The sequence below is a fragment of the Cupressus sempervirens genome, chromosome 7, assembly GCF_028749045.1.
Source record: "Cupressus sempervirens isolate cs-2001-9-10 chromosome 7, ASM2874904v1, whole genome shotgun sequence".
NCBI lineage: Eukaryota > Viridiplantae > Streptophyta > Pinopsida > Cupressales > Cupressaceae > Cupressus > Cupressus sempervirens.
The window spans coordinates 516567634-516581624 of NC_143124.1; positions in this window are offsets into that span (position 1 = coordinate 516567634).

Below are 13991 nucleotides of genomic sequence, written 5' to 3' on the forward strand. Positions count from 1 at the left end.
ATGAGGTGGATTATTATACCAATTTGGGGTCTAATGACGAGATTGTGGAGAAAAACTAGATGCAAAACATCTTTCCTATATGGGGGCTATGGACACTAAGGGTAAGAAAAAGATGCCCAAAGGGGATGTGGATTTGAACCTAGAAGATCATCTCAAGAATGTTAATGTGAACCTAGGTGAGGAAAGTCTAAGTCAAACCTTTGATACTAAAGATCATGGGAATTTGACTAGTGTATTCAGTAACCCAGGTCTAATGAAGAGGGATATTGATTTGATCAAGGATCAAATGAAGGATATCTGGAAAGAATTTGAGCATCTTAGTAAAATTAATAGGGGGAAGAGAATCTTAGGCCAACACCTAGAAAGACTTATGGATATTATTGGTACTATTGATATGATGAAAAGAATTCCACCCCTGGAGGAGATAGTTAGAAATACAGACAAAATGGTGAAAGATCCACATAATAGGTTTGACAAGTTAGGAAGTAGAGTCATGGGCATTGAGAATGCTCTGAAAAAAAAATTTGAACAGAGCTACTTGATCTTAAAGACCACTATTGAAAACATCAAGATCCTTTTGGAGAAGGTGGAATAAGGGAGAAAGAACCAAGTCAATAAGGAGTTGAAGGATGATCAAGGACCTAGTAAACACACTAAGGAAAGCTCAAAGAAACCTGAGGATATGGAAGATAAAGATCTTGATGAGTTAAGGGTTTCTACAGTTAAAATAAACATTATGGTTGATCAAGTGGTGGGCTTGTTGAAGACTTTATAGCTGGTCTTTTGTTGCCTTTCCTTTGTTTTTTTGTTATCCTATTGTTAGCCCCTTCTATTAAAGGGCTCTTTGTTTTTTTTTTTTTCTTCTAGGGTTGTTGATGCATAGCTTCTTTTGGTTTTTTAATGCTTATCTGATACACTCTTTGTAAAAGGTTTCGGATCCTATCAAAACCTATTTTTACTTAATCAAAACAAACAGCTAATATTTTATATGATATTTAATATATCATTTTATTATAATTTTATTTTATGTCCTGAAAAAAAAATTAGTAACTATCTTGTGTGTATTCTATATAAATTAAAACTTGGATAACTAGTATGAATAAGACTTAAAGAAAACAACTCAATAAAATACCATGATTACAATAGTAAACAACTATTAGAGCACATTAGGGTGTAATATATAATAAGAGTCATAAAGCATCCTAGAACTCATTAGGACCCATCAAGATAAAGTATGACCCATTAGGATCCATTAAGAACCATTTTGATGCATTAAGACCTATTTTAACACATTATGTCCCATTAAAACTCATTAGCACCCTTTGATTCATAATGGGTCTAACACACAATAAGCATCGTATGGGGTCCTAATTAGGTCCTAATTGGTAATAAGGGCTCTTGTTGATATAAGAATTTAAAATAGCTAAGAGGGGGGTGGGGGGTGTGGTGAATCAATTATCTTTAGGTCTATCTATACCAATTCAACTTTTACTTACTTCAAACAACTTAATCAATCTCAAATACCCACTTGATCTATATAGCATATTGTAAGCAATTTAACATTTCATGCAATTTCTTAACTCGATATCTCTATATGTGTTGGATTCTAGTAAATAAAAAACTATAAAATATAGCATGTATAATAATAACATCCACACATGAAAATAATACTTTGACACTAGGATATAATGTGGATACCCAATTTGGGAAAACCCACCAATTAACATGTTACCAATTTTTTACTCTTTAGAAGTGAGCTCAATTAAGAGCCAACCCTATTAGATGTTATACAACACGTTGTTAAATGTGACCATGTTAAAAAATTAAATTGCCATGTTAGGAGTGGCCTTATTAGAGGACTTTGGATCATTCTATTAGAATGTCACCTTGACTACAAGATTTACAAAATAATTGTTAGGTCAAGCTTGATTAACTGGTTTTGAATAATACAATAGTTAGAATGTAAGAGTAGGTTTGATCCTGTAAAGTATAACTTAGTTTGCAAATTCATATCTCCATTCACTCATATGTTGGTTCATTAACTAGCCTCTAATGACATCTTTGTCACTAATCTACTTGTCATCTCATCAAGAAATCACTCTTCACACTTCACCTCTGTTGTTCTATTCTCCACATCTTCTCTTAAGATTTCCAATCAAAAATGAACCAACCTTCAAATTCTTTCCTTATTCCTCCTTTAATAGGTAATTTTTATCTTTTTTTCTTAAACATCATCGTTGATCTTAGGGTTAGGTCAAATTCATTAAATCCTTCCATCTTTTTTTTCCTCCTCCTTCCAAAAACTTGTGATCAAATCCTTGCCTTTTATTTCTTAAAAAACTCTCCTTGAGCATTAAATATGCAACTCATCAATCCTTATCTTCCACATGCTTTGACTAACTCAAAATTCCAACCATGTCGGCCTCAAAATCAAATCTTTCTCAAATTGTAACTTTTGTTGTCACTCGATAATTGCTATGTTCTTTAGCTTAGTCATCACGGTGTAGCTCAATGCACACTATACTATCTCACTCAGAATCAATATTCTCACTCGGTCATTACTATGCTTGATCAATACCAACACTTCTTCATACATTTTGTCAGCAATAACTAATACTCGGATTGAATGGATTTGTTCAGCTTCCACTAAGTTATAACTTACTTGTATCATGAGTCATATGATGTGAGAAATCACTATCACTTATCCATCTATAATTCTTACTCACATGTGAGATCAATGCATTTTTCTCATCTTTACTAGAATCATGTTTCATTGCAACATAAACAAATTCTTCATAATGATCTTCTTCAGCAATATAGCAAGATTTCTTACCTATATCCTTGTAGTATCTTCTATCTTTGTTGCCTCTATTATCTATATCATCTCTTCTTCCTTTGTACTTGAAGTCTTTCCTTTTATCCCTTTCATCTTTGTCAAGAAATCTAGCAACAATATGACCAACTTTTTTCCATGTAAAATAGATAATAGGAAGCTTACCTTTATATCTTCCTTTCCCTCTAGGAAGTCTTATAGCCAACAATGCTTCAAAATCATCAAGGTTATCATCATATCCACTATCACTTTCTACATACTTTCTTTTCTTCTTTTTCTTAGATTTATCAAGGGTTAGTTGTTCTTTAAATGTAGATTCAATGCTAGTAGGGTAATAATTATCAAATTTTGATCATTTAAATGTAGTAAGTCTACTGATTAGACTATCCAAGGTTAGATCATTCCCAAGGTGTGCACCTCAATTCTTAAATGGAAAATACTCTAATTACATAATATGAAGTAAAGTTCTCAATACCTTACTTATCACAGTCTCATCAATTAAATTCCTTCATCTCCTCTGATAGAATTTATCACTTCTTTGATTTGGCCATAGTATTGTGTAATAGTTTCACCTCCTTTCATTCTCATTTCATCAAAAAATACTCTCGTGATTTATTCCTTATCCTAAGGAGTCTTAATGGATCGTAACTAATCCTAGGATATATGAAGACCTATTAGGACCCATTAAGACCCATTGTGATAAATTAACACCCATTACAACAAATTAGGACCTATTAAATCTATTACAATAAATTAAGACATTTAGAACACATAAGGTCCCATTAGAAAACCCTAGTACCCTGCAGAACACATTACCTATTATGTGATAGTGTTATGATACATTAGGGGTCCTAACATATCCTAAGGGGTCATAATGGGTTATAAATCCTCTTAAGACCCATTATGACCCTTATAGTACATAATTGGTCCTAATGGGACCTAACACATAATAAGGGTCCTAAGGGGTCCTAATGGGTTCAAAGTGGTCCTAGGACCTCTTAAGATCCATTAGGGCCCATTAAGATCCAGTTAGGCACACTAACTCTGATGAGGACCCATTAAAACTCATTAGCACCCTTGTTATAGATTATAGGTTGTAACACAATAAGTATCCTAAGGTATCATAATCAAGAACTAAGGACCACCTAAGACCTAGTAAGATCTATTCTAGGTATTTAAACCCATTTAGACACATTAAGTCCCATTAGGACCCATTAATACTCATTACCATTTTGATACATAATGGGTCCTAACAAGCAATATGTGTCCTAAGGGGTCATTATCGAGAACTAATTTGTATTAAGGGTTCCTATGACCCCTTAAGATGCATTACAACCAATTAATATATATTAGGACACATTATTAGACATTTTGATAATTTGATACCCATTATGACACATTAGGTTCCATTAGAACACCCTAGGACCTCTTAAAACCCCATAAAACACATTACCTCTCTTGTGATATTCTCATGATACACAATTGGTCCTAAGGTGTCATAAGGGATCAAAAAAGGATGTTATGTGGTCCTAGGACCCCTTAGAACCCATTATGACCCTTAAAATACCAAATGAGTCCTATAGACACTTAAATTCATCCCTTACATTATATTAAAGTATTTATATATATCATGTATCTCTATAGTTAATTACTCAATAATTAATTATATGTTTCTATAGTTGACTACCTATTTAATTGAATATGTTCATTTCCTAAGGTATTCAAAGTTAGTTCAAGTACTATCTCTTAATGTATTAAATACAACTTAATACATGTTTCTTCCTAAATCCCCTTTTAAATAAATTCTTTTTATTTAAATTCCTTCACATGACTTAATTCTTCCCAACCTACAATTAAGTTAAATACTTTTCAATTTAATCCTAATTGATCCCTAGATCCTAACCTACTAACATCCCTTTATATCTAGTAACCCTACTGACTATTTAAATAAGGTTAGGTAGATTGATTATTATCTTCCTACAATAATTAGTCCTAATTGTTTCCTTACACATGTGAGAAAAAAATTCAAATAATGACCTTTTCCATCACTTTCCTTGATTTCCTCAAATAAGGTACACTTACACCTCTTCTAAATTCTAAAAATGTGAAAGTTGACCCTCTTCTTATACATATCTTACATTTCCTTAAACACACTTACACCTATGCACTTGGAGTACACTTGATGTATCACACCACAAGTTTCTCACACATGTGTGAGAAAACCCTAGACTTTGGATTAATTTATGTGTCTTTCTTGTGGAACCTATGTGGATGCCACATAGATACCACCTCCTAAGCCTCCCCAAAACCTTAAAAAATAGATCACTTGGCTCAAGAATTTTCCATCTCCCATTTTCATTCAAGTTATGATGCTAGTTTGGTAGATGTATTTATGTTATTATATTTGGTAGTTGCATCCATTACTAGATCTAGCTATTGCATATAATATTACATTTACATCTGTCCTAGTTCTTAGTCCTATATCCATATCTTCATCATATTGCATTAGATTTCCTTTTGAAAATGTTTTAATACTTACAAATGTCTTGAAATCATCCCATAGTTGGCATTATTGCTTTTGGCTCTTTTGCATTTTTCATTCATCTAAATCTTAGTTTATGGGTGTTGGTCTTGAAAAAAATTATCAAGTTGCCTTATTTTGTTCCTTAGCTTATCTCAAACATTTTCCTTTGAAAATATTTTTCAAACCTAAAGGTCCCTGTGCTTTTGAATCAAATAGGTTTCATTCTTTATGTCTTTTTCTTGCCCTAGATGAATTGCCTTTTGTATGTGTTGGGTATGTATCGTGCCAAACATTTGTTAGCAAGTCTCCAAGTAAAAGGTCTGGAACTCTTGTACCACTTGGAATCATTTAAACCACTTTGTACCAAGTTTGAAAATGTTCAATGGTAAGCTAGGACACGTATCATGTGAATAGAGGTACAACCTATAGTCATGATACAATAGTTAATCTTAAACTATTTTAAACCAACTTGTACAAAGTTCAAAATTGTTCAATAGGGTTTGTTGAAGATTATAAAGTATAAATATATGATGTGATTGTATGATTAATGAAGGATAAAATAAGTTAATAATGGTATGAAAACCATCAAAAGTCATGAAATTAAGGGAAGACATAATTGGTAACATGAGGTATGCAAAATGGTGGCTCGCAGGAGTAAATTAATTATCACGTGGTCAAGTTAAGTTTATGAAATGGCCATAATTAATAACACCTACCATCGAGAGTCAAATCAAGAATTAATCATTAAATGTAAATCTTTCTATTTGGATTTCCCAAGATGAGCTTTTTATTACCCATCAGTTTGAAAGTTTCTATATAATTATGGTAAATTATTAATTTTTCACAAGAGTGTGGAATGCGGTGATGAATCATAGGATTACAAGGAGAAAAATATGCTAATCTAGCAAGCTTAAGTTAATTGTCTATAACTTTCTCTAGTGTGTATTTCTGAAATTTCTTTTTGCTTAGAGTTTGGAAAGTTTTTATTGTCCACATTAGAAGAAGTCATGAGGTCCTCTTTACAACTTTTTGGAAACAACACTAGTATGAACTATAGAGATCTAATAATCAGTGATACAGACTTGAAAGGAGTAGATGTAAAAGTTATTAATGAATGAATAATTAGCAATCCAACTAAACCCCTTGCCTTTGAAATACTCTCAAGTGGCCTAATATTCAATGAAGCCTTTCCACCCATGGTTGTGAGTCCAAAGTTGGTGCAAGAATATATGAATCGTTAAAAATTTAGGGCTTAGTGTATAAAGAGATGCAAGTGAAGATTTTTTTTCTATAAATTAAGAGATAATAATGTTAATTTTCAAAATAATAGAGGAATCCTACTCAAATTTCACTCCCATAAAATCTTTAGCCAAGTTCAATGAGTTTCCTAAGAAAAATTGTAGTTTCATAGCAAAGCATTGGACATAAAATTTTTATAAAGGGGGTTCTTGCTTGCCTAAAAGCCTCGATAAAGAGCACATGAAACAACATGTTCATGACCTGGTAGTATAATACTTTAGAGAGTTAAGGTTCCTCCAAGGTATAACTATTTGAATATTGGATGTACTTCTGTATAGAAATAATATTGGAAGGGAAACAGTAGTTGGAATAGGGGGAATTGATCATGAGTTCAATGATGGAATAGTTGAAACTGTCACAGAAAATTAAAAAAGGATTTCTTTATGTCCTTCTATGTAATATATTGCTTAGGCTAAACCCATAGCCTCCTTGGCAACCCTCGTGAACCCTAGGACAACAATTTAACTATTTACCAATATGGTTCCATGTTAAAAAAAGTCAAGTTCTAGAAAATTGTAGAAGAGTTCATAATGTGTTTTTATAATTATACCTTGAACTAGAAGGTGTTCCTAAAAGAAGAATTTTTCTAGAAGTGCAGAGTTTGGTTCAAAGATATGGTATCTTTAATATTCCATTCTTGAGATTTGCCTATATTAGAATTGGAGGTTTCAAGGATGAACCTATGAAATTGCCAAGGTATGCATTAGATTTCTTTATACTGACTGAAGTATGTCACCAACTTTCTTATATGATTATGAAGTTTCTTCCTAAAGAGAATTGGGAAATGGTTTCCCCAATTCAATTAGGATGAATCTCCTATACGTCTATGAAGGTAATAGTTAGTATTGGACGTGATTTATGTAGTTTCAACATGAAATTTTATGGTGAGAAAAAAGGTTTTGACTAAAAAAAGTATGAGAGAAGGATCCTAGAGCTAGAAGGCCAAATGGCACCAATTCCTCACCTAGAAGACTTTTGGGAGGATTATTAGGATAAAAATTAAGTAGAAAAAGGATTCATTCCAAGTTTCTCTAATCTCGGGTTTCTTCCATGTAATTAAGAATGAATATTGAAGGTGTGCAGAATGATAGTTTTGATATTGTAGAATCAGGATACTTTGATCAAGGTGAAATGATATTACTAAAAATTGACTAGACCATATATGAGGAGGAAAAATTAAATTAGAGAAAAAATGCTATTATTAAATATATTCAAACTTGGATAAGGAAAAGGAGAAGAGAAAGAATACCATAAGTTCAATGAAAGAAATCAAACAAAAGTCCCTTGTGTTCCCCTATGAACACCTCTAACATGACTCTTTCAATTGATGATGTAGGTAAGGTTTTGTACCATCTTAAATTGGAAACACTCCAATTGAATGAATTTTTAGCACCTATTTAATGTAAAATCATCATATTTTCCATCTTTTTCATTTGTTTGTCCATTTTTTGTCCCTTCCCTTTGGAGGAATTGAGGTAAGACCTAATAGATCCTCTTTAAACCTCCTCTTGTATGGTGATAAGCTTGAGGTAGGATCTATTTTCACCTAGGTCCTTCCTTTTCATCCACCTTTCTACTTGGAATCCAATCTTGGCACTGAAATAGGGTTTCCTCATAAATTGGGCATGATTTCTAGATTTTGGGACCTATTTTAGGGTCACTAGATTGTCCTTGGGGTTTGTGCACCTAGAAATTAGGGATGCAATGCACCCCTAATGTGTTAGGGGCACATTGTACACCTTATAGGCCAATCAAGGTGCACAACAACCTTGAGAGTTCCCATTTTGGCCCTTTTTCTCTAGGTTTCTTATCTTGGACAATCGGGTACAAACTCCTATGTTAGTCTACCTACCAAAGTTAGTTGATTCTTCTCTCTATTTAAACCCTTCTATTTGCTCCATTTTCATAAAATATCAAGTAATTGCATCCACAAGCTCTATCTTTCAAGTGTTCAAGTTTTTAAGTTTAAACCTTCAAGAATCCATTCAAGCATTACATTAAAGATCAAGGATTAAAGCACTGAGGCAATTGAAGGAGTTTATCTAGATAGATCTTCTTCAAGATCCTTTGGTACATCTATTCATCTTCATATTTTTGTCTAAATCCATTGGTAAAAATGAGCACATTGCATTCGATTGAAGAGATCTTTCTTTGTAAGGTGAATTCATACATTTACTTTACATTCATGTTATTTCAATTCAAGGTTAATTCCTAAATTGGGGTTTGGTTGAAGAAAACCCCCGTCAACAATGTAAACTCATTTTTATTGCAAGTTATAGATCTTGGATCAATGAACAAGTTGCATATCAGATTACCCTTTTCAACCTTCTTCAAAACTATGAAAAATAGAATCAGTGTTGGACACAATCAATCATGGTCATATTGGACCCCTAATGCACAAGTTCCCCCTAATAGATCACTGAAAGATTTTTGGGTTTTTCTGTCACACAATTTTAGACCCAAATTTGATGGCTTCCTCGCATTTTGATTAGTAAAACAAGTAGAAAACGTACTTGAATGGTAAGTTCTTGTTCCCTAGCTCCTTTATCAATTCAACATATCTTTATTTAGCATACATACACACTAAGGGTTTTTAAGCTTATTTGCCTATCTTTCCCATATTATTCTCAATCTATTTTCATTTATGCTCCTAATTCACTTAGTTAGCATTAATCTCAATAGACTTAATTCTTTAGAATTGGGATTAAAAGGTTCATATTCCTCATCTACCCTTTATATATCACACACTCACAATATAATATAACAAAAATTACATGTATATAATTTATGTGATGAACTTAGATTTTATGCCCTTGATTCACATTTCCAACACCATATTTATTGGTGAACCTAGCTGACTCAACTATTTCTTTTGTGGTATCTTCTTGATATTTCTACTTCTGATTAGGTGTCAGATCTTTCATTTATCTATCATTGTATGGTTCATATTATATTAGTTTGGAGTTCATCTCATAGGGATCTTCTTTCCTTTTTTAGTGTATCATCTTTATTATTTACAGTCCTACTTATAGAATTCTTGTTAGAAGTCGTAAACTTGTGCCTCTTTTTTATCCAAATTCTACTTCTCCTCTTCCTTGAAACCTTAGTGACCCTATAATTTCTAATGGTTCTAATCCTTCCACGGAACATGAATTTTCTCACTCATCTCATGATGAAGATGAGGCTTTTAGAGTTTTCCATGTTAGGACTCAAAATTGCAAGCCTATTCTGAGTGTCATATTGAAAAAAAATCAAAATGAGCTTCTATAATTTCTTTTTGTGCTTAAGTGTTGGGTTTTCATTTTGAGTCATAAGATATGTTTCAAGTGCTCATTACTTTTCATTTAGCATATTCATTGACTCATGTCTTAGTTTGACTTTTTTAGTCATTTGGCAAGGTGTTGTTTTGAGTAGTTGTCAAATCTACATTTTTTCTATGTCAAATAGTGTTCAAAAGTCTACTTTGTAATTGAATATCTTGCACCCGATTATGTTTTAGGGCCTACCACTTTTGGAATTTTTTGTATGCATATTAGAGAACCTATGTCTCAAATATCAATTCATTTTGATAGGGTTTTGAGTTCACCAAATTCGGTTGTTAATTGTTGTTTTGTTGATGCACTTTATCTAGAATTTGAAGCCCTATTTGACAAGCTATAGCTTTGACCTTGTTGATTGAAATGAGGAAATTATTTCACCATTACATTTTAGGGGTTAGAAGACATGTTATGTTTCAAATTTGACCTTATGAAGAATCTATTTGATGTGTAGTTTCTAAACATGATTTTGTTTACAATTTCTAACATGTTGATGCATATCATATTCACAAATTGATCGGTAGCCCTATTTGGGATGGTATAACTTTGAAACTATGATAGATCAACCTAAAAAGATTGTACCATTCAGTTCTATTCTAAAAATTAGTTAATGTGTGTTAGTTTTCAAGTTTTGGCCAATCCATTTACATAATTTTCAAAGCTCATTCTGTTTGCTAAAATCATTTTTTCCAAGATTCCCAGTCTTGCAATTCTGGAACCCAACTTGGCATGTTTTCCAATCACGCCCAATTATTTTTAATAAGCTTAAAATGAACCCACATATTCTCCATATCAAAGAAATTTCATACCCTAAGTCTCAAGTTCCAAATTTGTCATTTGACTGGTTTTTGAAGACAAAAACAAATGCATTTTCTTGATTCTAACAAGTTATTTGCATGATGTGTTTTAGAGAGCCAAACTTAGAGGCTAATATCTTTTGATCCAAAATTCATCATGAAACAAAATCTGATATGGTGAGAGTCGTTGACCATAGAATAGGTGTGCCAAATGTCGAGGTTTTCTTGGGTGATTTTGTCAGTATTTAAAGGGCTCCCAACGCAAAATGGATATGTTGCAAGAGCATCTTGGGTGTAAGAGCAATATTGCATCACCCAAAAATATTTTCTTTTCAGTCTTTTCTATTTTAATAAGGGCTAGTAGACAAGGTGGTTACTATTTATGGGAACTTTCTATTTCTAGTAAGTCTCTCATTTGAGCTTAGAATATTCTCATTTTCTACACGAAGGTTCATTTTAGAGTTATAAGGCTACCATAAAAATCGCATTTCTCTAGCTTACATATCAAAGAGGTTATTGCAAATTTTTGGTGGAAAAATTTGCAAAAAAATCTTCAGGCTCAACGTTGGAGCCCTTAGAGTACCCAAATGAGGTTTGAAAACTTGACAGAAGCGTGCTTGCACTATTCCAAGCTTGTGATCAGGAGCTGGCATTTCTGAAAAGTGGTTATAATAGCCAATTGGAGCAATGGTTCATGAATTATGGCCTTTCAAAGTTGGGCTACCCAAAATATCTAAAATAATTGTTAAAGATGTATTTGGCCGACTCTATGTGTATTGTTAGGGTATGTTGGCCCTAGGTATTAAGTTTGAGCATCTAGAACCTTCCCGGGCAGCATAAAATTACCTATTTAAGAAAGGTTCAAACATTGTCTAGGACAACTCTAGGTGATAGTTCACAGCTTGTCTTGCAGATTACTGTAATGAAGGTGCACATGTGGGTTAGCATATTGTACTTGTGAATTCTATAATTCTGCATTTGTAGCACAAATAAGAAGTCCATATTTTGAGCTCACATTCGTTGTTGTTTCTTTGTTTTTTGTTATGGTTTATGGTATTAAGGGGAGCACCCTTCATCAAGTGGTACCAGAGTTAGAGTTCTTGAGTGTGTGGATAGATCACTGACTGTGAGGCAATTTGCACCAAGACCATAGTTTAGGCTGAGTATGTAGACAGATCACCGATTGTGAGGTAGTTTGCACTAGGGTTTTAGCAAAAGTGCAAAAATGCCTCCACGAAGAGAGTGTGGCAAAAGAGTTGTAGGTGTTACATCTGAGGGTTTGAGAGCCCTCCAAAGAAAAATGCAAGCATTGGAAGAACAAATGCTTAGAGGAATAAATGTTCCCATAAGAGATAAAAGCGACGATGAGGACAAAGTAGAAGAAAATTCCAAAGCAAAGGCTATTCTAAATCCAAAGGAAGAGAGGCTTTTTAGGGCCATCTCTAAGATTGAAAAAAACCTAAGTTTGAAGTTCCCACATTTTCAGGATATCTTAACCTAGAGGAGCTGATCGATTAGATCAATAAACTGGAGAAGTACTTTGAGTATGAAGATATTGAGGATGCTTATATGGTAAAGTTTTTGAAGGAAAAATTGAAGGGACATGCAAAGATTTGGTGGCAGGAAGTTCAGTTGGAGCAAAGCAGAAAGGGAAAGGACAAAATCACCAAATGGGAGTAGATGATAGCTAAACTAAAGTGACAATTCATTCCCATGGATTATGAGCTTGATCTGTTGAAGAAAATGCAAGAGTTGAAGCAAGTGGGTAAATTTGTTAAAGAGTATACCGAGGAGTTCTATTGAGTTCTCATTAGAACTAACCATGCAAAAGATGATAAGGAGAAAGTGGTCTATTATCTTAATGGGTTAAGGCCAAGTATTCAAGACAAGTTGAGTCTAGTTCAAATGAATGGTATTAAGGAAGCATACTAGTTTTCCCTAAGAGTTGAGGAGAAACTGAGCAAGAATTTTAATGACAAAAATAATGGAAGAGGTTACGGTGGAAGATCTAGCGGATGATCTTATGGAGGCTATAATGATGATCAGAAGAACAAGGATGAGGTTGGAAGAACAAGGATGAGGTTGGAAGTAGCAGTTAAAACCTAAGGGGAAACAATTCCAATCATTTCCATGATCAGAATAATAGAGATCAGAGAGGAAGAGGCAGAGGACAAGGATCTAGAAGAGGAGGCTTATGTGGGAAATGTTTTCACTGTGGAGAAGAAGGGCATAGAGGATTCAACTGTACCTAGTGCCAAGGAAGGATAGATCAAAGAATAGAAGGCCAGGCCAGATTTGTACATGTTGATGAAGATACCAGATCATCACATTCTGAAGATGCGAAAAGAGGAGAAGTCATAGTTAACAGAAGACTCCAACTGAGTGGTGAGAATGAACCTGATCAAAGAAGGAGCTTGTTTCACATAAGGTGCAAATGTGAAGATAAGTGTTGTGATGTGATCATTGATGGTGGAAGTATTAACAATCTATTATCAAAAATGATGGTCACCAAGTTGAAGATAAAGAGATAGAAACACCCACATCCATACCATATTGCTTAGGTGCAAGATGACCACAAGGTCATGGTCAATGAGCAGTGCTTAGTGAAGTTCAAGATTGGAAATTACCAAGATGAGGTACTATGTGATATCATACCTATGGACACATTTTATATGTTTTTGGGTAGGCCATGGCAGTTTGACAGACATGTTATACATGATGGACGAGCAAATACCTACACTCTGACCAAGGATGAAGTGAAGCATAAGTTGAAGCCATTGAAGGATAAAGAAGAAAAGGTATGTAGTGCTACTAAAATATGTGTTGTTGATGGAAAAGAGTTTCTCAAAGGTATGAAGCGTAAGCATATGTGTTTTTCTATAATTCCAAAAGATAGTAAAGAAGAAGTAGAGGAAGTACCTAAAAAAATTGTAAATATGTTGGGAGATTTTTCTGATTTTGTATTAGATAATGTACCTGATGGATTGCCCCCAATGAGGAAGATAAGTCACCAAATGGATTTGGTTCCAAGAGCTAGTTTTCCAAACAAGGTAGTGCACAGAATGACACCAAAAAAGTTCATGAGTTGTTGCAAAAGGGGTTAATTTGAGAGATTCTGAGTCCATGTGTTGTACCATCCATACTAGCACCAAAGAAGAATGGAGAATGGAGGATGTGCATAGATTCTTCTGCTATCAATAAGATCACAATCAAGTACAGAG